This window comes from Capricornis sumatraensis, chromosome 1, assembly GCF_032405125.1.
Source record: "Capricornis sumatraensis isolate serow.1 chromosome 1, serow.2, whole genome shotgun sequence".
Classification (NCBI taxonomy): domain Eukaryota; kingdom Metazoa; phylum Chordata; class Mammalia; order Artiodactyla; family Bovidae; genus Capricornis; species Capricornis sumatraensis.
In genome coordinates, this window is record NC_091069.1 from 262,207,904 (window position 1) to 262,213,051 (window position 5,148).

A 5,148-nucleotide genomic window follows, 5' to 3' on the forward strand; every position below is an offset into this window, starting at 1 on the left:
GAGAAACCTATACACAGATCAGGAAGTAACAGTTAGAACTGGACATGGAACAACAGACTGGTTCCAAATAGGAAAAGGAGTACATCAAGGCTGTATATTGTCACCCTGCTTATTTAACTTACATGCAGAGTACATCATGAGAAACTCTGGGCTGGAAGAAGCACAAGCTGGAATCAAGATTGCCGGGAGAAATATCAATAACCTCAGATATGCAGATGACACCCCCCTTATGGCAGAAAGTGAAGAGGAACTCAAAAGCCTCTTGATGAAAGTGAAAGAGGAGAGTGAAAAAGTTGGCTTAAAGCTCAACATTCAGAAAATGAAGATCATGACATCCAGTCCCATCACTTCATGGCACATAGATGGGGAAACAGTGGAAACAGTGTCAGACTTTATTTTTTGGGGCTCCAAAATCACTGCAGATGGTGATTGCAGCCATGAAATTAAAAGACACTTACTCCTTGGAAGGAAAGTTATGACCAACCTAGACAGCATATAAAAAGCAGAGACATTACATTGTCAACAAAGGTCCATCTAGTCAAAGCTATGGTTTTTCTAGGAGTCATGTGTGGATGTGAGAGTTGGATTCTAAAGAAAGCTGAGCCCCGAAGAATTGATGCTTTTGAACTGTGATGTTGGAGAAAACTCTTGAGAGTCCTTTGGACTGCAAGGAGATCCAACCAGTCCATCCCAAAGGAAATCAGTCCTGAATACTCATTGGAAAGACTGATGCTGAAGTTGAAACTCCAATACTTTGGCCACCTGATGCAGAGAGCTGACTCATTTGAAAAGACCCTGATGCTGGGAGAGATTGAAGGCAGGAGGAGAAGGGGACGATAGAGGATGAGATGGTTGGATGGCATCATCGACTCAATGGACATGAGTTTGAGTAAACTCTGGGAGTTGGTGATGCACAGGGAGGCTTGGTGTGCTGCAGTCCATGGGGTCGTGAAGAGTTGGACACAACTGAGCGACTGAACTGAACTGAACTGAATACCACAACTTCTTTACCATTCTTCTGTCAATGGACATTTAAGCTTAATCCATGTCCTTATTATTGTAAATAGTGCTGTGATGAACATTGGGTTATATGCGTCTTTTTCAGTTATGGTTTTCTCAAGGTTTATGCCCAGTAGTTGGATTTCTGTGTCATTTATTAGCTTTATTCCTAGCTTCTTAAAGGATATCCATACTGTCCTCCATAGTGGGTCCATCAATTTATATTCCCATCAACGATGTGAAAGATTTCCCTTTTCCTTCACATTCCCTTCAGCACGTATTGCTTGCAGATATTTTTAATGATGGCCATTCTTACCAGTGTGAGGTGTGCCCATCTTTTTAATTTTTATTCATTTCAATTTTTTTAATTAAAATTTTTTATTGCAATGTAGTTGATTCATCGTGTTTTGTTATTTCAGGTGTACAGCACAGTAATTAAATTGTACATATACATATTTTCACTCTGTTTCAGATTCTTTCTTCATATAGGTTATCCCAGAATACTGAATAGAGTTCCTTATGCTATACAATTACTTTGCCGACTAAGGTCCGTCTAGTCAAGGCTATGGTTTTTCCTGTGGTCATGTATGGATGTGAGAGTTGGACTGTGAAGAAGGCTGAGCACCGAAGAATTGATGCTTTTGAACTGTGGTGTTGGAGAAGACTCTTGAGAGTCCCTTGGACTGCAAGGAGATCCAACCAGTCCATTCTGAAGGAGATCAGCCCTGGGATTTCTTTGGAAGGAATGATGCTAAAGCTGAAACTCCAGTACTTTGGCCACCTCATGCAAAGAGTTGACTCACTGGAAAAGACTCTGATGCTGGGAGGGATTGTGGGCAGGAGGAGAAGGGGACGACCGAGGATGAGATGGCTGGGTAGCATCACCGACTCGATGGATGTGAGTCTGAGTGAACTCCGGGAGTTGGTGATGGACAGGGAGGCCTGGTGTGCTGCGATTCATGGGGTCGCAGAGAGTTGGACATGACTGAGCGACTGAACTGAACTGAACTGATGCTATACAATAGGTCCTTGCTGGTTACCTATATTTGTACAGTGGTATTATTATAGACTATACGTTATTTCCAAGCTCCAGGTTTATGCCCCATCCACATCTCCCCTTTGCTAAACGTAAGTTTGCTTTTGATATATGTAAATATGTTTTTATTTTATGAATAAACTCATTTCTATCATTAAAAAATAAGACTTCATACATGCACCCATCTTTTTAAAAATTGTTTGTCTTGTGTTAAGTCACAACAGCTCTTGTTTTGCTGGATAATTCTATCAGATATATGTACTGTGATCATTTCCCTAATCAGTGGTTTTTCTTTTTATTTTCATAACAGTGTCTTTCAAAATGCAGTTCATTTTTTACAATGGTTTTAAATTATTTTTCTTATATAGTTGGTGCTTTTTGTAACCTATCTAAGAAGGTTTAATCTTTGCTAACAGTTTTTCTCCTTATTACCCTCTAGTAGCTTTGTAGATTCAGTTTTTACGCTTGTGTCTATGTTGCATTTTGCATGAATTTTAGTGTATAGTATGAATTAAGGATCAGGGCTCATTTTTTAACCTAAATGGGAAAAGACTCTGCTATATGCTTATGTATACATAAATCACTTTACTATTATATATCTGCCTGTAAATCAGCTATACACCAATATAAAATTTTAAAAAATAAAATAACTGCCTACCAGGTAAGAAAAGATACAGCATAGTACTAAAGAATGTGTTGACCATTGGACAGTTGTGCTCACCTTCCATGCTAGTAAGGCCATGCTTAAAATCTCACATACTAGCCTTCAGAATTATGCAAACCAAGAAATTCCAGATGTCTCAGCTGGGTTTAGGAAAGGAAGAGGAGCCACAGATCAAATTGCCAGCACTCTCTGAATCGAAGAGAAAGCTAGGGAATTCCAGAAAAACATCTCCCTCTGTTTCATTGACCATGCCGAAGCCTTTGACTCTGAGAATCAAAATAAACCGTGGAAAACTATAAAAGAGATAGGAATTCCAAACCATCTTACCTGTTTCCTGAGAGACCTGTATGCGGGTCAAGAAGCAACAGTCAGAACCCTGTACGGAACAACGGGCTGCTCGAGATTGAGAAAGGAGTCTGACAGGGCTGTCTGCTGTCACCCTGTTTGTTTAATCTATACGCTGAGCACATCATGGGAAATGCCAGGCTGGATGAGTTACAGGCTGGAATTAAGACAGGCGGGAGAAACATCAACAACCTCAGGTAGGCAGATGATACCACTCTAAAGGCAGAAAGTGAAGAGGAACTAAAGAGCCTCTTGATGAGGGCGAAGGAGGCGAGTGAAAGGGCTGAGTTAAAACTAAATATCAAATAAACTGAGGTCATGGCATCTGGCCCCATTGCTTCATGGCAGAGAGAAGCTGGGAAGGTGCAAGTGGTGACAGATTCCCTCTTCCTGGGCTCTGAAATCACTGCCAGTGGTGACTGCAGCCACGAAATCAGACGACTGCTTCTCGGCAGGAAAGCGATGACAAACCTAGACAGTGTGTTGAAAAGCAGAGGCATTACTCTGCTGACAAAGGTGATACAGCCAAGGCTATGCTCTTCCCAACGATCACATAGGGTTCTGAGAGCTGGACCATAAAGAAGCAGAGTGTGGAAGAACTGATGCTTTTGAACTGTGGTGCTGGAGAAGACTCCTGAGAGTCCCTTGGACTGCAAGACCAAACCAGTCAGTCTTACGGGAAATCAACCCTGTATACTCATCGGAAGGACTGATGCTGAAGCTGAAGCTCCAGTATTTTGATCATCTGATGCGAATAGCTGACTAGTTGGAAAAGTCCCTGATCCTGGGAAAGATTGAGGGGAGAAAGAGAAGAGGGCATTAGAGGGTAAGATGGCTGGATGGCATCACCGATGCAATGGGCATAAACTTGGGCAAACTTCAGGAGATGGCAAAGGACTGGGAGGCCTGGAGTGCTGCAGTCCGTGGGGTTGCAAAGAGCTGGACACGACTGCGAGAATGGACAACAAAAACAACAGGAAAAGATCGAGCTTGGAGGCCCAGAGGAGCTGCAGGTCCTCAAAGATCTCGCTTTAGGAGCTTGGCACCTGATAGAGCACCATATGTTATATTTCAAAGACAGGTATTTCCTATGAAATTGTCCTACTAGGACCCACTTATAACAGTTTGAAGTTAAATCCTTATGAGACCACAGTCACAGAGGTTATAAAATCAGGAGGGGTAATTTCAAAGGCAACTGCCTCCAAATCGTGCTTAAAGAAGTATTCTAATGATTTGTTTACATTGTTGCGTGGGAGAAAGCAACACAACATTGGAAAGCAATTTTCCCTCAATTAAAAATAAAAAAATTTTTAAAAGAAAGAGTCAGGGAGATTCTATCTGCTTCTGCAACTTCTCTGAATGTCTTCCACCATTAAACTCTATATCTGAATGGAATGGTGGTGCAACAAATAAATAAAAATACAAAACAAAAAGAAGTTGAGAAGAAGCAACTCTTAGCAAGTTGAGGGCTGAGAAAATCCAGCCATAAAGAACCTCTGTGCTTGGGTGGGGAGGGGACACACACTTGGGAGTGAAGATAGAGCACCAGAGAAGCATCTCTGACTCAGCAGCTCTCTTCACTGTCTTTCCTCTGGCAGGCATCACTTCTCCCCTCCTTCAGGAAGGTGAGAGAGTGGAGGCTGAGGAAGGCCCACCAGTCTGAAGCATCTGGGACTTCTGCGCAGGCTCCCTCTGGGGCTGGTTAGACTCTGCCTCAAGAGCAGATCAGTACATGATGGGCAAGGCATCCCAAGTGAGAGAGCAGGACCACCCTTACCTTCGCACTCCTAGGACTCCAAGTAGTGCAAGCTGGACGCTCGGCTAAAACTCACTCAGTGAAAATTTCAGGCAAATGACAAGGGAGAGAGAAAACCATTTGACTCGCTGAGTTGATTTTATGGAATAATGGCCTTGAAGAGTCAAAGAAGTGGGCAGGGATTTAAAACTACTTTATTTTCCATGATAGGTTATTACAAGATACTGAATCTGATTCCCTGTACTATACAGTAAATCTTAATCTGAAATAGATAGAGAGATAGACAGATAGATAACTAAATTACTTTGCTGTACACCTGAAATTACACAATATTGTACATTAAGTATA